We start from the raw sequence: 22,147 nt of genomic DNA on the forward strand, positions 1-22,147 counted from the left end.
TCTACCTCTGTATCTGTGGGCTAAAACTGACGCTGACGTAGGACGAATGATGATCGACCCCGTGCACATAACTGTTCGCCAAGATGCGATACTCCCAAAACTCCCACAGTATCGTATATCGCCCGAAGGTGAGAAGGCATTGGTAATGATAATCCAGTCCCTGGTAGAGGCAGGAGTGGTAGAGGAAGTAGTCAGCAATATTTGCAACAGCCCTATCCTACCCATTGTGAAGAAGCAGGGCGAGGGAGATGAGAAAGCGTACCGCTTCATCATCGACCTTCGAGAGGTCAACAAGGTAGTTGTACCTCAGTACCCCGTAGTCTCAGATATCGCCACCATTCTGACCCTGATTCCTTCCACAGCCACCACCTTCACTGTAATAGACCTCAAGAACGCTTTCTTCTCCATCCCCATCCACCCAGACAGCCGCTACCTTTTCGGCTTCACGTTAAAATCCCGCTCATATAGATTTTGTAGAGCTCCCCAAGGTTACACAGAAAGTCCCAGCATCTAGAGCCAGGCCCTCAAGAGACAGCTGGACGCCGTTCAGCTACCGGAGGGAGTGGTGTTGATACAGTACGTCGATGACATCCTTTTGGCGGCCGACACCACTCCACTTGCAGTCACAGCCACCATCCAACTCTTGCACTTCCTTGCGGAAAATGGCCACAAGGTCTCCAAGAGAAAGTTGCAATTCTGCCAACCCCAGGTCACCTACCTAGGCCACCTCTTGTCCAAAGACGGGAGAAAGCTTACACCCGATCGAATTCAAGCCATTCTAGAAACCCCTGTCCCAAAGACCCAGAAACAAGTCCGCTCCCTGGTAGGCCTCACCTCCTTCTGCCCGCAGTGGTTGCCAAATTTCAGCCTCATTGTAAAGCCACTACTTTCCCTACTAGCCAAAGATGTCCCCTTCCCACTCCCTTGGACCCCCGAATGCCAATCTTCCTTCAAAGAACTTCGAGACGCCGTTTGTTCTGCACCAGTCCTAGGAACCCCCGATTACACCAAGCCCTTCTCTCTCTACACTCACGAAAGGGAGGGGTGCGCTTTGTCTGTCCTGACTCAAACCATTGGCCCCAAGCAACGACCATGTGCCTATTTCTCTGCCACCCTTGACCCCGTAGCGAGAGCCTTGCCTGCCTGCCTTCGAGCCGTAGCTGCCGCTGCTGTCTCTATCCGACAAAGTGAGGGGATCGTACTCTCGAATTCCCTCACGGTATTAGTGCCCCATGCTGTTGACACCCGCCTGAACCAGACTAAGACGCAACACCTGACTAGCGCACGACTGACTGGATACGAACTGACTCTGCTTGCACCCCACATCACGCTGAAAAGATGCACCACACTGAACCCAGCCACCTTGTTGCCTCAGCCCGAAAACGACCCAAATGTCCCCCCTATACATGACTGTGTGACCCTCACAGACGAACAGACTAGGAGTAGAGTTGACCTCCGAGACACCGCCTTCCCAAACCCTGACGGAGAGCTATGGGTAGACGGCTCTTGCATAAAACTCCCCGACGGCACCACCTCAGCTGCCTATGCAGTTACCACAGCCCGAACTGTAGTTGAAACCGCCCGCATCACGCAACGATCCCACAGGCGGCAGAACTGATTGCCCTCACACGAGCATGCATCCTAGCAAAGGGGACGACTGCAAACATTTACACGGACAGCCAGTATGCCTTCGGGGTGGTTCATCATTTTGGGCTCTTATGGAAGGAGAGGGGATTTCTGACATCTCATGGCACACCCATCCTGCATGGAGATTTAGTCTCCGCTCTGACTGAAGCAGTTCTCCTCTCCAAGCAACTGGCCGTAATCAAATGCCAAGCACACAGAAAGGTGACGGACATCATAGGACAGGGAAACGCACTGCTCGAACCACACCGAAAATAGGACGACGACTCACATGTACGTGACTAGGTCACAAGCTGAAAAATGGACGGACGCTAGGGAGACTATTAGGGACATCCAGATGGCCAGCTCACCACACGAATTGACTGAATGGGCACGGGTGGGATTGAAAGACGATGAAGGCTGCTGGCGGACAAAGGACACTAACAAATGGTTGCTACCCAACTCGTACCTGATCCCCATACTGACTATGGCTCACTCCCCTGCACACATAGGATCTGCCCCATTACCGAACTTGTCTCCCGAGTTTGGCATAACGAGAGAATTGCAGACTCAGCCAAGCGACTAGTCCAGCAATGTCTAGTCTGCCTGCAACACAACCCTGGGAAAGGAACTGTCGTACCCCGGGGAGGGTTCGGCGTCCCCAACCAACCATTTGAGGTCCTACAGATGGATTATATCCAGTTAGAAAGATGTCAAGGACTGAAGTATGTGCTTGTTGTTGTGTGCGCTTTTAGCAAGTGGGTGGAAGCCTACCCGACTCGTGACAACACTGCTATTGCCACTGCAAAGGTGCTACTGAAAGAGTTCTTCCCTCGCTACGGCCTCTGTCGTATTTTATGGAGTGACAATGGCCCCCACTTCGTAGCCGAAGTTATCCAGCTTATTCTAAAGGGGTTGGGGGTACGACAGAAGTTCCACGCAGTTTTCCACCCCCAATCTGCTGGACTGGTCGAGCGACACAACGCCACTCTGAAACTTAAGTTGGCAAAAATAGTGGCTACCACAGGCCTAAAATGGCCGGACGCTCTCCCCCTGGCACTACTGTCAATGCGTTCCACCCCCACCAAACACCACTTGACCCCTTACGAGGTCGTTTTTGCCCGACCCATGAGCATCTGGTCTGCGCCCAAACCGACATCTATTCACGACGTCCCGGACGTCCTAATGTCCGACTATCTGTATAACTTGACTAAAACACTGTCTGTTATTCATCATCAGGTGCTGCAGGCCATCCCCGATGCTTCCAGGGGCCCCGGACACTCCATCCAGCCTGGCGACTTCATTCTAGTGAGGAATTTCGAGCGTGCGAAGAGTCTGGAACCCCGCTGGACGGGCCCCTGGCAAGTCTTGATCACCACCCGAACAGCTCTTCGAGTGGAGGGGAAGCGCAATTGGCTGCATGCACACCATTGCAAGAAGATCTCGCCGAATCTGACAACGACTGAAAACGTGACCACGCAAGAAGAGCTCCTGAACCAAGATCGACCATCTCTGAACTGCTACCCGGAAACAGACACGCTTGAACTGACAACATTTCCCGATCCCACTGTGCCATCCAGAGAAGGGTACAACCTACGACGAAAGGAGGGAGCTTCGGCTAAGTAGACCACTGACTAACTTTATATTCTCAGAGTGGTGACCTAACACTACTAAGGTTGCCAGGAGAGAAGCCAAACGAAGTCTGTGGTTCTGCCCGCTACCGAGCCCCTTGAAGATGATGGAAGCGCCCGATACGAAGATGATGGAAGCCCCCGACTTGAAGATGATGGAAGCAACCGGATACCCAAAGACCCACTACCGCAACCCAAAGACTGACAAAATGCACAGCTCAAAGACTATTGCCTTCTTCATTACCCTTCTCTTCTGTTTCCTCCTCATGACCACCCTCTGGATCTTGGAAGAAGGTTCGCCAGCACATAAGACACTTCTAGCCACTGTACTACCTGTCACTGTGAAAGAACACCACTTGATCTCTCTTTCACCTCAACTCCGAGAAAGACGTAAGGAGTTCTGGAACAACTCCTTCGTACAACTGTTACACCAACACAACCTTGCCGCCAATGCCACCAATTGCTGGATCTGTGGGTTGCTGCGACACGCCACCGGACACTCCATCCCATTCATTCCTTCGCCATTCTCTGTTCACGGCTCCTGCCTCGCCTGGCTGATTCTCCTGCAGGAGAGCTACAGAGATAGAGCAATCTCCAGCGAAACCATGTCTCACTTTTATCAAGGGGTCTGGCTGAACAAAACAAAAAGAGCGGCTGCACCCTTTTGCCCACTGACGTCCAACACCTCTGTTCACTTGGACATCCCAGCCAAAGAGCGTGTCGAAATGCAGGTGTTCAACAACCCGGTTACCTTCTCCTACCTCCGGAAACGAACATCAGCCACCCTGACTGTGGCCCTATCTGTTGTCAATGTCTCGGGCCTTATATGCATCGAAGGCCTTGGGACACAATTTGTAGGTCACAGTGCCTGCAACATCTCCAGAACTTTGGACACAACTGACCCTTCCTCTTTTGTCACCTCTCCAAACATGTACTTTGTCTGCGGTACGAAAGCCTACACCTGGCTCCCAAAAGGCTGGGGAGGTACCTGCTACATTGCCTTCATCCTTCCTCCGACCTATGTGGCATCTGCAAACCACCACCGACAAAAACGAGAGAGAGACATTGATCAAGCCGACTCTACCGGAGCACGGTTCCTGGACGCAATGAAGGAACTTGTTCCACTCTGGGGTCCAATGGCAACCAGCCGTGCCATCCGACATTTGACCCAGGCAGTTGAAACAACCATGAACATTACAGCTGGCATCCTCACAAATAACACAGCCGAGCTTCAAGCGGTCCGCTTGGTGGCTCTTCAGAACCGCCTTGTTCTAGATGTGGTTCTAGCAGATCATGGAGGAGCATGCCGCATCATTGGGTCTAGCTGCTGCACCTACGTACCGGACAATTCACCCTCAGTGTACAAAGCCATCGAACATCTCCACAGACTTTCCTCCGAGGTTCATCAGGAACAAGAAGAATGGTCGCTTGGGAGTTGGTTCTGGAGTGCAATAAAAGACTGGGGGTGGAGGTTGTTTATGATTATCCTGATACCGATCATTGTAATTTGTGGTTTTTGCCTAGGCGTCCAATGTCTGCCGCCTTTGTGTTCGCTTATTGCAAATTGCATCTGCCGCAAGACTCTGGACTTTGAAGCCGAACGCATGAAAGCCTTGTATGATGTAGAAGTCCGCAATATCATGGGGATTGACGAGAATTAAACAAGCTGGCTAGATATGTTGAAAAGGGAGGACTGTTAAAATCTAGATTGCGGCATCAACATTATCGGCGCCACCTTGTCCCTTTTCCAACTTATGTGTGCGCGTAAGCAGCAGCCATTTTGTGTGCCATGGCCTCTCTGCCCACTGCCGATAGCCAGCGTGTCTCTCCCCCTCACTCCCCGGCCTCGCAAGCATCCCCCCCGCGCCCTGACAGCCCCCGGTCTCTCCTGCTTGGGCCATAAACGCACCTCCAGCGCGACCCTGCCTCCGAGCCACATCCCATGCTGAACCCCCACACTCTTTCATCTCATTCATAAAACAAGCCCTTTGATAACCTCTTCCTCCTTGCCCGATTGTCCGGCCTGATCCCAGGCCATCACCTAGCCCAACAGATGCAGTTTATTGCCCCTACAGTAGGACCTCGCCTCACATCAAAGGAGCGGGGATTAATCAATGCCCTCACACCCCTAGATCCGACCGATCGCCCGCATTTCTGTTCCCAGCGGAATGTCCAGCTGCGCGATAGCCATCATGCTGAGATTGGGGTGGGGACTCCTACTGTAGATATGTTTGGGAACGGGCCTGAACCGGGGATTCCAAAGATGCCTTTTCCGTACTTCAAAGCAATACCACGGATGTCACAAATGTAATAAAGCCATAAAACTGTGTATAAGAGGCCAGGCCTCAGAGATGCGGTTAGAGCACCTCGAGAAGATACCCTGTTGTCTGATTTGACGTGTTCTGCTCCGTCGGAATAAACTCCTGTTTCCTGCCTTCCAGTCTCCAGCGCCTGCCTCTTTATTTGGTAACCGTGAGTTGGGTGAGAGGCGGCTAACGCCGGGCAAACCTTGAAAAGGGGTAATCGACCTGATCTGCCTGACCCCTTTTTCTACACCGCCGGCCGGACTACAGCCCCCAGCATCCCTAGGGGGGCTGCGACGACGCAAACGACCAGCGCGCCAGGCGGCGCATCATAAAGCGCCAGCAGGGGCCGAGTTCCCCATTTCTCTTTTCCTCTACTCCTGCTGCCCTACCTGAAGGCTCCTATCTCGACGTGCAGCGGCCGGGCTTGGCTCCGCCAGAACTCGCCAGGATACCGACCGGCCGGGCTTGGCTCCGCCGGCCGGACTACAGCCCCCAGCATCCCTAGGGGGGCTGCGACGACGCAAACGACCAGCGCGCCAGGCGGCGCATCATAAAGCGCCAACAGGGGCCGAGTTCCCCATTTCTCTTTTCCTCTACTCCTGCTGCCCTACCTGAAGGCTCCTATCTCGACGTGCAGCGGCCGGGCTTGGCTCCGCCAGAACTCGCCAGGATACCGACCGGCCGGGCTTGGCTCCGCCGGCCGGACTACAGCCCCCAGCATCCCTAGGGGGGCTGCGACGACGCAAACGACCAGCGCGCCAGGCGGCGCATCATAAAGCGCCAGCAGGGGCCGAGTTCCCCATTTCTCTTTTCTACTCCTGCTGCCCTACCTGAAGGCTCCTATCTCGACGTGCAGCGGCCGGGCTTGGCTCTGCCAGAACTCGCCAGGATACCGACCGGCCGGGCTTGGCTCCGCCGGCCGGACTACAGCCCCCAGCATCCCTAGGGGGGCTGCGACGACGCAAACGACCAGCGCGCCAGGCGGCTTCATCATAAAGCGCCAGCAGGTCCCTCGTCCCGCGAGGACGCGCGCGGGACGCGCCGGGCTAAGCCCGGGCAAAGGGCGGGCCCTCTGTGGCCCTCAGTGACTGAGGTAGGCTGGGCTGGGCCAAGTTATTGACATTTTAAAATCGAACATTCAAAGCTATATGCTTTGTAGTTGCACTCTATATCGTATAAATTGACGGTCTTGACATTGTCTCTGGCAGGATTACTTCTCCAGATACACCTTCATTGTTTTAGTTTTCCTACGGAATAATCTTATTTTTACATTTTTTGTGTTTTTTAAGTCTTAACTGCTCATTTCTGTGTTTGTTAAGGATGACGGCAAAGAAACTTTGCTCTGGAAGATTATTGGGGGGAAGGTCTTGCGTAAAGACAAGATCCAACCCCCTGAGAAATAAGTCGACTAATAACTTTCTATTGAAGGGACAATGCCAGCTTTTGAAATTGTGGGAAAAACCCATTGATAAGGTTTTGCCAGTTGATGTAACTGTAGACTCTGAAATTGTTCTATCTGTGGATCCTGCAATGGTGGTAGATAAAATAGATTCCTCTCTGGTTGTGATGGACTCCACCCATGCAGGGTCTGCTGTGAAGAATTGCCTTGTGTACTCTGAAATAAATGGTGATAGTAGGCACTCTGTACCAAATTCTGAGGGAGAGCAATATAATAATATGACATCAGCTCTTAAAGTTACTGTACCTAATATTCCGATTGGAAGTCTGCGTCCCGTGGTGGGTACTAAGGGTGATTCTTCTACGTCAAGTATTGACCTAGAGCTTTGTGGGCGCTATTTGGATGGTGGTAGCCTGAAACTACCAGAGGCTATTGAGTCCCCAGCAGGCGCTACTCCCTCTGGTCTATTGTTGTACAGTAGTACTCCCTCCATAAACTCTCAAGATATGTCTTCCCTACTTAATGTCTCTAGGAGCCTTATGCTTAATTTGTCAGGCATTTGTCCTCTTGCTCCCTCTGGGTATCATAAAGATGAAAAACCTATTTCTGAATCCCTGATTGCGCTGGAACACTTATTGGCTTCTATACTGTCATTATTGGGCAAATTTGTTGGAAGCTCTGATTGCATTCTGGATTCAGTTACAAAAATATTGCATGCTATGTTGCTAAAAACCCCGGAAAAGGTTTCTGATCCTGCTTTTGAGGCGGATTCACATGGGGCAATGGAGGGTGGTAAAGCTTCTGCGGGAAATGCAGGCATAAATATTCCAGTGGTAGTTCAAGAAAAGGATCCCACTGGAATACCTACTTCTTCCGCATTTAATTGTGTAAAGGTTTCTGACCTCGAAATAGAGGAAGAAAGTATGATAGTTCTAAACTTAAAAGCTGGAAATGAGTTATTCCCAATTTTTGCGCCTGAAAAAAAAGGGCCTCAGGACGAAGATAAAGTAAAAGAAAATGAAAAAAGTGATAGTCCTAAAAAGAACAAAGGAAAAAAAAGGAAACCAGTGCGTAAATACAGGAAGAAAAGACAGAGGCAAATAATTTTTCAAGATCCTATTGCTTTAGCTGGTAACGATGATATTGTTATTGAGTCTATAACTGGGTCCCTGAGTCCGGATGTTGATATTCTCGCCTCTGCCTTTGGAGAAGAGGTCCCTTCTAATGGATCTCCCGCTTCTGTAGGAGTCCATCCCCCTGACGGTGGAGGAAGGTTGATTTTTCCTCCAACAACAGAGGTGATAGGACCTATTCCGGTTGTATCAGGGTCTCTTAACCCTCGAGCTTCTCCTTTCTTGTTACCAGAAGATTTTGTTGTACGTTCCCAAGATTCACTGACAAAGGAATAAAAAATCTATGTTGATACTCTGATTGTGGACTTTTTGCCATTGTTTGATTCTGACCTGCATTTAAATAGGTCATGGTTGCTCAATTGTTTTAAAGATTTTGAGAGCTTAAAACGTATTCAATCGAGTGATATTGATTTGGTTACCCTGTTAGGTGGTGACAATGTGTCTAGTATAAGGGTGAAATTCTATTCTAAAATTATTGTAAACCTTATACTACAACAGGTTGAGAACTTCCAATGTAGAGGAATTGATGGTTTACCTATCTTCTCCTTAGGAAAGGCTACTTTACCCCAAAATGGGTTTGTTCAACAGGGCAATGGGCAAGATGGGACCCTTCCTTCTTTCAATGACCTAAATATCTGGGTTTCAAAAGGCAAACGTTTGGTTTCCCAGGTTTTGCCACCTCCGTTAAATCAGAATGCGCTCCTTGTAGAGGACAATCAACGGTGGAATTGGCTCCCTGGTGCCTTGTCAAATAAAATCACAGACAACCCCAAATTGTTTCAACATCTTTAACAATAAATTGAAAATTATATCTTGGAATGCAGCAGGGATACATAATAGCCCAGAGAAACTAGAGTTTTTGTTTTCTCTGGAGGCTAACGTGATTTGCATCCAAGAAACATGGTGTGTTAATAATCTATGTGCAGGGAAAGACTACTTTGTGCTTGAGGCTGCGGCCTCCCCTTCAAAGAAAGGGCACGCAAAAGGGGGAATTGCTTGTTTTTTGTCTAATAGATTGCAGTGGAAATTTTCCCATTATGTAGATTCAAGTAATCTTTTTCAAGCAATTACAATAGGTAATCTCGATAGTATTGGCAATAAGCATTCTGTTGTAATTATTAATGCTTACATTCCCCCCGAAGAATGTTTTAATATTTTATTGAAGCAAGTGTTTCTTTATATTAAACAGATTAAAGAGGTTTATCCACCCCCTGAAGTCATATTAGTTGGGGATTTGAATTGTAAAGTTTCTATTTCAAGTATAGATTTATTTAGAAATAGACCTAAAGAAGAGGCCTACCTCATTCCACAATCACTCTTCCCAGATAAAATAAAAACTAACAAAAGAGGGAAGATATTGTTGGAAGAACTGTTTGCGGTGGAGGGGCTTATCTTAAACGGTAGGCTCCCCTCTGATTTCCCTGCTAAATTTACCCATAGGTCCGCTCATAGCGAGTCAATTCTAGATTATGTGATTTCTGATTATGGTATTTTCTCGCTAGTCCAGGATCTGATGGTATTACCAACAGCATTGAGTGACCACAATGTAATTAGTATAAGCATATCAACAACAAATATAATTAAGGGGGACCCAAGGGCAATTTAACGACCAGCTCTGAATACACGCCCCAGTTACATATATCACAAAAGTATCAGAGGGTCAGAATCTTACAGGTAATTACCATGAACAGGGGTGGTTACCAAAAAGCCAAACAGTGAAAACTATAACAACCAGGTCAGGTTTGTGTCCGATCTCTGGCACCCATCAGTCACCTCTCGGAACCGCCCTTCATCATTTGGGGCTCCGAGGACAAACACCACACCTGTTATTTGCTCCGACAGAGGAGGACTAGCCCTCCTGTGGGGCAAGGATGGTTGATGCGAGTTAGAAAAATATATACTCACAACGTGGCTGCTGGGGTAAAAAAGAGTGCAGTGCTAGGGAAAAGTAATACCAAGAGTGATAAGGAAAGTGAGTAAAATTGGTTTGAGGAGCAAAAATATTTTATTAAAGTATAGCTCCCAATACCAAGGTTAAAAAATAGCCAAGACAGGGGAATTAATAAACTGTCTAGCGGTGGAACGTGGTCGACATGTTTCAGCAATTATTGGCCCTTTGGCCTTGCTTTCTTCAGGACCTAAATTTGACGCTACTGCAAACAAAAAAACCCTTATAGTGAGAAAATTTGTGTTCTATAAATAAGAAGAAGAATACTGGAACGATTTTGTTATTAATTTAAATGTCACCTGAACCTTCTAGGTGTACTCGTTCCGATACTCCTTACGAATTCAGTATTTGACTGATTTGTAAGAAGTAAGGACCTCACCCCACCTGGCTGCGGCTCAGGACATAGGTGAAGCACCGCTCTCTCCGTCGGTACTCCAACGCGGCATCTGAATTCGTAAGGAGTATCGGAACGAGTACACCTAGAAGGTTCAGGTGACATTTAAATTAATAACAAAATCGTTCCAGTATTCTTCTTCTTATTTCTAGAACACAAATTTTCTCACTATAAGGGGTTTTTTGTTTGCAGTAGCGTCAAATTTAGGTCCTGAAGAAAGCAAGGCCAAAGGGCCAATAATTGCTGAAACATGTCGACCACGTTCCACCGCTAGACAGTTTATTAATTCCCCTGTCTTGGCTATTTTTTAACCTTGGTGTTGGGAGCTATACTTTAATAAAATATTTTTGCTCCTCAAACCAATTTTACTCACTTTCCTTATCACTCTTGGTATTACTTTTCCCTAGCACTGCACTCTTTTTTACCCCAGCAGCCACGTTGTGAGTATATATTTTTCTAACTCGCATCAACCATCCTTGCCCCACAGGAGGGCTAGTCCTCCTCTGTCAGAGCAAATAACAGGTGTGGTGTTTGTCCTCGGAGCCCCAAATGATGAAGGGCGGTTCCGAGTGGTGACTGATGGGTGCCAGAGATCGGACACAAACCTGACCTGGTTGTTATAGTTTTCACTGTTTGGCTTTTTGGTAACCACCCCTGTTCATGGTAATTACCTGTAAGATTCTGACCCTCTGATACTTTTGTGATATTAGTATAAGCATCTCTTTACACCCGCCTCCCTCTGATACCTGGTCATTTTATAATAAAGGAGTTAATTTCCATAAAATCTCGGGTAGATGTTTTTGGAATCCAAGTGCCAAGAAGGGTGTGCAGGTTATTTTCCATAAAACCATACTAGAATTAAGTGATTGGCTGGGTTTTGAAATTATTTACTTTGAAAAATTTATGAGGGAGATTACCTTGGTTGCAAAAAAGTCTAGTCTACCAAGGAAAAAGTTTTTTTATCCCAGTGCAATGCTCCCCCTAAATAAGGAAATAAATAAATTAGTGCGGGAGCAATTTTTATGTAGATCTAGTGAATTAGCAAATAAAATATCTCTGCTGAAAAGAAGGAGAAGTAGATTGAGAATGAAACTTAAAAAAGAAAAAGAGGACTCACTGTGGATAAGTCTAAGGGAGGCCGTTGTCCATGGTAAGGCTAGAGAATTTTGGTCTATAATTGGGATGTGGAGTAAGAGCTAGCCCCCTTCCTATCCCCATTTCTGAAGAGGTATTGACCTCTTTTATTATAAAAGCTATATGCTGTGAATGGCACAATGTCAGAGGATAGTAGGTTTGGTCGAGAAGTTGAGCTTCCTATTGGCTCCCCTTCGGAGAAAACTATTGCAATGGCTATTAAAAACATGCGCTCCTCGGGAGCTATGGGACCTGATGAGTTACCCATATCGGTTCTGAAGCAGGATCCGACTCTATGGAGTAAGATACTTTTTCCATTGTTTAGATCTTGCTTCATCTCTAAAGTGGTGCCTGCTTCATGGAGGGGAAGCATACTGGTCCCATTATTTAAGAAGGGAGATAGGGACAAACCTATGAATTACCGTTTGATAGCCCTTCTTGATTCAATCGGAAAAGTTTTTGCAAAGTGTCTTTTAATATTAATTAATGATTGGGTTGAAATAAATAACATTTTGCCATTGGAACAGACTGGCTTCCGCAAAGGGCACGGCACACTAGATAATCTCCCCGCCCTTCAGGTGATCTCGGACAAATACATACATGTTTGAGGGGGGGGGGGGGGTGTTTGCGGCTTTTATTGATTTCTCCACAGCATTCGACAAAGTAGATCGTCTTACGCTGTGGAGAAAATTAGCAGCACTGGTTATGCCGTCTCATTTATTGGATCTTGTACGGTCTCTTCATACGGATACCTGGTGTCGTGTGCTGCAAGGTGGAGAAAGGGGTCTCTCACAACCAATTCCATCTTTAAATGGACTTAAACAGGGTTGCCTTTTGGCCCCACTATTGTTCTCCCTGTACATTGCTGACCTCCCAGCTTCTCTGTCTGCTTGTGTGGGCATTGCCCCAGTTGTGGGGGGCTCTACTATCTCCTGTTTGATGTATGCAGACGATATCCTCATACTTGATCTAACACCTAAGGGTTTGGCTAATCGTCTGCAGGCTTTACTTCTATTCGCTGAGTCCCATTTTATGAGGATAAATGCGTCTTAAAGTAAAATTATGTGCATTTCAGGAAAGAAGAAATCTAGGTCAGAAAATTTTGGATGGTCCATTGGTGGTCAGAAATTAGAGGTAGTTAAATCTTATACTTTTTTAGGTAAAATAATTTCGGCCAATTTGAGCGAGAAGCCCCATATTGATTATAACTCTCGTAAAGCCCTTGCACATGGCAAAGGTTTGTGTTCCCTTTATTTTGCTACAGGGAAAAGACATTTTGCTTGTTTACTGGAGGTGTTTAGGGCAAAAATTCCTGCAACGCTTCTATATGGAATAGTACTTGTAGAGCTGAAGCATTGGGGTTTCTGTCACACAGTTGAAGGAAAAGTATTGAGATCTTTATCTACTCTTAACACAGCTTGTTCGCTGGGTGCATGTAGGCTTGAATTCGGTCTTAGGAGTAGCTAGGTTCAGGGATTATGTGCTTTAGTTAGATGGGTGGCCAGTTTGGCCAGAGGAGAACCGGGATCATTGAGAGCTCTCCTTAAAGGAGCATTGTTGGGCAACTTTAAAGAGTTTTCTCAAATAGTTAGGAATTTTAGAAAAGCTGTGACACTCTTAGAGTTGGATGAAAGTACACTTTTTTCAAATTCCCCGTCTCAGCTAAAATCCGTGCTGAAACAGGCTTCATGGGAACTCTGTTTTAAATTGGATAAGAATGCCCTTCAAGAAAAGAGGGGATGTGATCTCCTTCTCAATACTTTTTCAATAAAGCTTGCTCAACCGTATGTGACATGGAATATTCCACATGGAGTTCGAAGACTATGGTTTCTCTTAAGACATGATTTATTACCTTTAAATCTCCTTTTATCAAAATGGTATGGTTCTTCTTCGTCATGTGACCTATGCAATATGGCCGTACAGGATCGAACTCATGTATTGTTTTTATGCCCTGCATTGTGCTCTTTGCGATTGAAATGGTTAAAGTCGATTTGTCTTCAACTAGGTATTTTTAATGTGAATATCTTTTTGCAGGCTTTGTATTTCCCCCCCTAATGAAATGTTTTGCTTCCAAATTTTTAACTTTTTTAAAGGTTTTTTAGCTATTTATTAATGAAATATGGAGGTGTTTGTTGCTGATTATCTTGTCTGTTGTTAATTGTTGTAAACTGTCTTTGGGTTTTCTATGTATTCAAATATATTTCCATTTGTGTATTTGTATTATGTATTTTATGTGGCCCTCTTTTGAGAGCCAAAACATAATAAATAAATTGAATTGTGGTGTTCTTTTTAAGTCTAATATTACTTTTATGTTCACCAATTCTTATTTTTACTTTTCGGCAGGTCATTCTATGTATTTTGCCCTTGTAAAAAGAAATACATAGGGATGACCTGCCGAAAAGTAAAAATAAGAATTGGTGAACATAAAAGTAATATTAGACTTTAAAAGAACACCACAAAATTATGTTCACACTTCGTAGAAATGAACCATTCTTGTGACGATCTCCACTGGACTGTGATTGAAATGTTAACAGATAAGCCACAGAATTCAGAGAAAATACTCTACGAAAAGGAACAGAGGTGGGTGAACCGTCTCCATACCCACGAACAAGGTCTGAATGATAATGTACCATGGCATCAATTCACAAAATCATAACATTTGCTGCCTAATGAATGTCCAAGAAAATCAAGACAAGTACTGTACAAAAATCCCCACTGAGGAGAATAAAACTATAAACAATCGAACATTTGTCCTAACACAATCAGAATACAATATGTTTTGCCCTATCGACTTGACAATGTAAAAAGTTTGTTCACATGTCTGAAGCTAAAGTGATGCATAAAGTTTTCTCCAAAAAAACTCTTTCATTCAATTATCATGCATGGCCCTTTAAATATGAGTTCATCACACAGGCCCAGCGTCCGGGGGCAGAGTCAGCACAAGTCCCAGAACAGTTCACCACGCGGGTAATGGCGGCACTGAGATATTCCCAGAAGAAATCGGTAAGACGCAAAAGCGGCAATTATAATGATTTAGCTCCTTTTTCACCAGCTCTGCGCTTAAAATAGCGGAATTCCCCTGATGGAGAATCTAGCTCTACATAAACAGGTAGGACTGATCTTTTTATTGTTAAACCTGAAACAAAAGTAACCGGCATGACGTTCGCATTGCAAACCTAGGTGGGAGTATACCAATGATACAAAGCTCGCGCAACCTGGGGTACAAGTATATCCTTATAGAAGCAGAACAGTACCAGTTATTCATTAAGTTAAATGTCCAGTGTGTTCAAAAAGATATCTAATTTACGAGCTAAAGTTTTCTGACAAAAATGTTTTGCAGTTATTTATCAAAATCAATCCAGACCGTTGAAGTAATTGTTCAGAGTCATTCTGAGTTGCTGTGTATCCTTTTATAGGCTACTACATCACATAATACCGAGAAATAATTCCTCTAGGTATTGATGATACAACAGAACAGCAGATAAATATGCATTGACAAACATGTGATAAGTGCACCGCAATAAATAACACTGCCAGACCACATTTTTTGTCTTCCAATATAAAGACCAAAATCTTTAGACAACACTCAGCCCGTCAACCTTAATGCACTTCCTAATAATATTCCTTCCATACAGCATTTTGTAAAGAAAACGCTTACATTTGAGAAGATGACATTTTCCTCTTCCTTCCCCCCCCTAAAGATTAATCAACCAGACAGTCAAATGGATTTTGTGTACTGTTGCATATCTCTCTCTTTTTATTACAGAAGTTGGAGAGCTGGTTTTCTTAACCAAGTGTCAAAAAACGACCATTTCAAAATACTGCACAAGTCGTGTGAGTACATATTCATGTATGTTAGTCCTGACGAAAGCTCCACAGACCCATAGGGCCAAAAGGAGCTGAAACATGTCGACAATTCCATTATAATACTCACAGATCCAGTAACTCGATCTTTCTGAAGTATCAATATATTTTATGACAGCAGAATCTCACCCCACATTAAATTATTAGGGTGAATTTCTCTTTTTAACATTTTCTTCCTTTTTTCAAGAATTCTGGTTTTACACTTTTTTTGTGGGGGAAACCCTCTATCTCTGGACACTGCACTCTAGACCAGAGGTGCCTCTGGATGAGGCTGGCATCCAACACAAATTGGAACATCCAATGATAACTGCCACAACGTCAATGTGGGGCGGATGAAACACATATACCGCTTTTCCAAACAACATTGAGTTTTTGAGGGTGTTTCAACTGTTTTTCTAACCAATGGTTTAGAATTGTTACAAGCGTCCTGTTTTCGTTTTGATTAATTTCATAATTCACATACCCTCATTTAGGCATAGAAATCCATTCCTTATTTAGGCATTGCTCATGCATCGCTAACCAAATACAGGCATGGTCAACTACATCGAATCCTCTTCGTCACAGCGAGTTCTTGGAAAACCAGACTCTTATGCCTTTAGGACTTCCCCTTGCTTGGATTTTGATTTCTCCAAGAACTCATTTATTATGCATGAACATCTATTCCTTAGTGGTTCATTCATGACGTTCTTATGCCCGAGTTCTACATCAATAATGGCATTCCTAAACACCTTCAAGGTATAAATATGCACTTGCTATGGCAAGGCACAGTGCGGTTCGACTACCTACATGTACGACGCGGCTCGCCACAGCAAGTCCCGAAGGAAGTCAAGACCCCACCTGACGCACTGACCAGACGCTGTCATCCTCCTCGCAGAGAATCCAGCTCCAGTGCTTCTGACTCCCCTTGCGGGGTGTTAGAGATTGAGTCCTGGGAAAGAGATACCAACCTCTCTCATTCTAAGGTAGGGAGCTGATTAGAACCTAGAGAAACTTTTGGCAACTCTTGGCATAACTAAACCAGACTAAAACAGCACCTACTTCTTTCCTCGTACTACACTTAGGTTAGGTACACCGGGGTAGCATTCTTTTAGATGCACAAGTTGAGTATTTTAGCCTGTTTTATTTATGTGTGTATTATATTGAATATATGTCACAGCTACAAGTCATGCAATTACAGTATTATTTTATCTTACTGCTCACGCTGTACATTTTATACTTCGCATTCTGTCATATGATTGTAGCAGTTGATATCTCTTGAATGAGAAATACGACTGTTCAATAACCCCCCTTTTTTTAAACGCCCGTTTCTCTATTTCTGTGCAACCCTGTAGAAACGAAGCATGCACGATTGACTGGTTATCTATTGTTTCCACGACTCTGAAGATACTATTCCGATTCTAGGGGAAACAAAGTTGTCATGTTTATGCGGTTGTCAGAAACTAATCCCATCTTGTTCATTCAAGAATGTTTCTAGTGACCTCTGAGTTAGCTGGCACACGCAAGTAATTAAGTTTAATGTACTCGATAGAGACATACTAACCTCAGTCCTATGTCAAAACTATAGTGTATATTATTCCAATGCGCAGAGCCTATCAGGGATATAGGAACTACACTACAGACTATGGAAACACCCTGTACACAGGGATTTCCAACCAGGTATAAAAATTGTAGCAAGACTAGTCCTCAACCTCCCACACCAAGCTCACATCACACCACACCTTAGAAAACTACACTGGCTCCCTATACACTATAGCAAACATACTTTAACCTCCTCACCCACACCTACAGAGCTCTCCACAATATTAGCCCTGCCTACCTGAACAGCTTTGGGCCAGATGTACGAATGTTTAGAATAGCAAAGCAATTGACAAACAGTGATCCTTTCCCAAATTGCTATTTGCTCATCGTTATTTTTAATGTCTGATAATTTTATTTTTAAGTTGCTGATTTTTAGTGGGTCACAACTCAACCTGACTCTTGAATATTAATGAGGTAGGTCACGATTCGCGGCCCAAAATAGGAAAGCCAGCCATCACAGGGATGGTGGCCTGCTGGATTCAGCAGACCACAATGCCTATGATTGCATTTAAATAAAGTATTTTGTTTTATGAAATTCAATTTAGGTAAAGGAAAACAGGATTCATTAAAACAAAATTGACTGTTGAACATTCATTATTTAAGAGTAAGCAGTGGTCAGTGGACCCACTGCTTACTCTTGAAATTTTTATTTTTTACGTTCTCAAAGGGGAAGGGCTTCCTTGGTGAACCCTTCCTGTTTGTGAATAGCTTACTACCTCCTTTGAGGTATTACTGTTTTGCTACCAGAAAATGAAACATTAAGACATACCACAAGGAATCACTGTTTGAAAGAGAGGCCCTAAACACACCCTTCCAATTAGCAATTTCTTAAACTCATTTAGGGATCCGGTAACATGCTACCAAATCACTAAATGAGTTTAGTACATTTGTACAAGCCATTTAACGGTCACAATTCCTATGATTTCGTAAATTGCACGTTTTGCAACAGCTAAATATCTTTGTACACGTGGCCTTTAGTGTGTTACTTGGAATGCTAAATTGAGTATTGTTAAAAGTGCCATCTGCCAGCAAATGGTGGGGGTCTTATTAGTTTGCCAACTAAAGGAATATGTAACTGCACTCAATTTTAGAATTTTTTTTGTAGTGTCTCTCACCCACCCATGAATAAGAAAGACAAAGGAACAAAGGCAAGGGGCTTTAAGATGTGCAGAGCGTGATCAATGGTCGGTGTGTTTTGAATTGTCAATGACCACCTTACTGAGGTCATCATATAGATCCCTCTCCCATGAATGGGGACAAAACTTGTCTATAATAGCTAATTGATCTGAGAGATGCCTAATCTGGTAAAGGAATCCAAAGATCAATGAATCAATCAGGGGTTTGTAAAGCGCAACTACTCACCTGTGAGGGTTTCAAGGCGAGGGGGGACTCCATAGTGTGCTGAGGTAATCCGAAGAGCCAGGTTTTGTGGTCCTTCCTGAACTGAGGAAGTTTAGGGCTTTGCCAGAGGTGAAGGGGGAGGTCATTCCAGGTCTTGGCTGCGAGGTAGTTGAAGGACTTTCCACCCATTCTGGTCTTGTAGATGTGTGGGATGGTGGTTAGAGAGAGGTTGGCTGATCGAAGGTTCCTCTTGGGTGCATAAAAGGAGAGCCGCTTGTTTAGGTATGCTGGCCCAACATTGTGAAGGATCTTGTATGCATGTGTGAGGAGCTTAAAGGTTATTCTTCTTCTGATGGGGATGGGGAGCCAGTGGAGATCGCAGAGGTGTTGGGTGATGTGGTTGTGATTGGGGATGTCTAGGATCAGTCTGGCTGTGGCGTTCTGGATGGTCTGGAGCTTGCGAAGGGGCTTTCTGTTGATTCCAGCTTACAGGGTGTTGCCGTAGTCCTGTCTGTTAGTGACCAGGGCATGCATGACCGTTTTCTGGATTCTCAGAGGATCCATCTGAGCGTTTTTCGGAGTATGCAGAGGGTGTTGAAACAGGCCGAGGAACCATCATTGGTCTGGCGGTTGATAGTGAGTGATGAGTTCAGTATGATGCCAAGGTTTCATGCATGGTCTGTCCGTGTGACGGGGTGTCCGTGGTTGGGGGGCCACCAGGTGTCGTCCCATGCTGAGGGGGTGGAGCTCAGGATGAGGACTTCTGTTTTCTCAGAGTTGATTTTCAGGCAGTTCTTCTTCATCCAGGTGGCGATGGCTTTCCTTTCTTCTTGGAAGTTGTGCCTGGTGATTTTGGGTTCCTTGGTAAAGGAGAGGATGAGCTGGATGTCGTTGGCATAGGAGACAATGTTGAGTCTGTGGGTTCTGACGATAGTTGCGAGGGGGGCCATGTCGATGTTGAAGAGGGTGGGGCTGAGGGAGAATCCTTGGGGTACTCCACATCTGGTCTCTGTGGGTTCTAAGAGGTACGGCAGGAGTCTAACTCATAGAGGTCTGCCTGTGAGAAACGAGATTGCCAATCGAGGGCCTTTCCTCCGATGCGTCGTGGAGTCTGGCGGCTAGTGTGCGGTAGGAGACGGTGTCGAAGGCAGCTGAGAGGTCCAGGAGGATGAGGGCAGCCATTTGGCCCTGGTCGAGTAGGGCACGGATGTCATTGGTGGTGATGAGTAGGGCGGTCCCGGTGCTGTCGTTGCTGTGGAATCTGGATAGGGAGATGTCCAAAACGTTGTTGGCTTCAATGAAGTTTGCTAGCTGGGTGCTGACGGCCTTTACGTATATAAAGATAGAATACGTTGTAATAACTGAGTAAAGATATGATAGGGAAGGCAAAGCAGCTGTATTTTACCAACCGTATCAATGGGGCAAAGAACTCGCCTAAAGAACTATTCTATGCGGTCTCAAGCCTGGCCACTCCCAAACCAGTGCTTACACCCCAGAGTCTGTAACTGTGCGAGCAGCTAGCACAGTTCTTTCTCCGTAAGGTGGAGAATATCTTCACATCCCTCGAAGTTCAAGTCAGGCAGAGCCTGCTAGAACTAACCTATGTCAAGGATTCCTGTAGGCATTCCACATGAGACCACATTCCAAAAATGTGTCCCGGTGAGCTCTGAGGAGATCAAGAAACATCTACTAGGCACAAAATCGGGTTTTCCTCACGACCCCTGCACGGCGACCGTGGCGAAGTTGGCGGCTGCTCCCATAGCCGCCACCTTGGCCAAGTTGTTTAATCATTTGTTTGAAGTCGGGGAATTTCCTTCGAGTTGGAAACTGGCCTCGATTATCCCCCTGTTAAAAAAAACCAACTTGGACATTGCCGATCCTAACAACTATCGGCCCATTGCCAGACTACCGTTACCGGCAAAACTCATTGAACGAACAATGAATTTCCAGCTTAGTGCTTTCCTAGGAGCCTCACACGGCCTCGATATATCACAACATGGATTCAGAGAAGGGCATAGCACGGAATCTGCCCTGATCAAGTCGACGGAGGAGATTAGAAAAGTGATGGACGCGGGGGGCAGAGCAGCCTTGATCCTCTTGGACTTGTCTGCAGCCTTTGATACGGTCCACCATAGTATTCTGGTGGACCGTTTGGAGAACTGTGGGATACAAGGGAAAGCCCTTAGCATTCTGAAAGCCTTCCTCACTAATAGGGTTGTACTACCTTGTGGGGTCCCCCAGGGTTCTTCCCTAAGTCCCACCCTTTTTAATATTTATGTTTCCTCTCTTGCCCCTGTCATTCGCTCATATGGGTTCGAACTCACATCTTACGCAGATGACACACAGATTGTGGTGTCTCTGCTTCCAGGGAAGGAGCAAGGCGTGGCAAGAAAATTCCAGGAGTGTATGACAGCAGTAGGCACATGGATGGCGAGAAACTGCCTAAAGCTGAACTCGGCAAAAACCGAAGTATTGCTATTCGGCTCCACGAATAACTTCTGGAGTTCGAACTGGTTGCCTGAAGAGAGGGTACACCCCCCATCCCAGTCACAAAGGTCAAGAACTTAGGAGTCTTGATCGACAATAAGCTTACGTTCAGGCCCCAAGTAAATGCAGTGACTTCATCCATCCACTGCTCTCTGACAATTATCCAGAAGATTCTTTCTTCCGGAGGAGAGTAAGAAAACTGTGGTCACGGCCCTAGTCCTATCGCGCCTGGACTATTGCAATAGCCTATTCCTTGAAGCTCAACAGGGGCTTCTTAACAAACTCCAGGTGTTGCAAAATGCTGCTGCTCGACTCCCAAAGTTTGCGTCCGTCTCCCAGGAATTATGGAAGCTACATTGGCTTCCAGTTCGGGAACGGATCTCTTTCAAAGCCCTGTGTATAGTCTTTAAAGCGGCCCATGGGCTGGGCCCGGCATTTCTAAGACAACATTTCCACTGGTATAGACCAGGTAGGAACCTCAGGTCAGCCTACTTGGGGCTGATTGAGACCCCACGTTTCAGGAAAGCACGCTGGGGAGGCAGAAGCTTCGTCTTGGGGGCAGCAACAGCCCGGAACGCTTTACCTCTGGCTCTTAGACAGACTACTGACCTGATGACCTTCTCCAAAAACCTGAAAACCTGGCTGTTTACGAACTAATTAGGATGCCTAGACCAGGGGAGCTATAATTTCAGCGCCAGGACACCGTTTGGTAACAGTGCGCTCTATAAATGTGATAAATAAATAAATAAATAAAGGAACTTTCAATATAGCAGCACGTAACTTTGTGCTTTGCTTGAAAATGAAATTATGATAAGATGTGTTCTTCAGATCAGAAAATATATGGTTTTATTCTTATGTGTCCGGCAGCATATTGTATTGCATGTTGATATGGTGTGTAGAGTTTAACTTGGGCTGTAGCCAGAGCTGTGGGTTAAAATGTATATTTGATCCATGTATTTATTTTGATATTCTACATACCAAAGAAACTAGGGGCATGAAAAACTGCAATGCCTTTGGAATCCCTATCTCACTTATTTTTTAGCATTGGGAGCTGTGCAAAGTGGTAAGCTCACACAAAAAAAGAAGGTCATTGGCTGCTGTTTGTGGCTGTAGCAAATGGTTTCCACTTCCGTTGGAGCCCTCTCAGTGGGGGTGGATACTATCTCCTGCTCTGAGACCCTCACAAACCTGTGCAAAATTTTCCATCCTGTTGAACACAGCCTCACTGCCACTCGATGTCCTCATTGCCACTCCACGTCCTCTGTAGTGCCTGCACTGTTCTGCCCTCCCATCTACCTGCAAACATCTT

Source organism: Lissotriton helveticus, chromosome 12 (genome assembly GCF_964261635.1).
Source record: "Lissotriton helveticus chromosome 12, aLisHel1.1, whole genome shotgun sequence".
Lineage (NCBI taxonomy): Eukaryota > Metazoa > Chordata > Amphibia > Caudata > Salamandridae > Lissotriton > Lissotriton helveticus.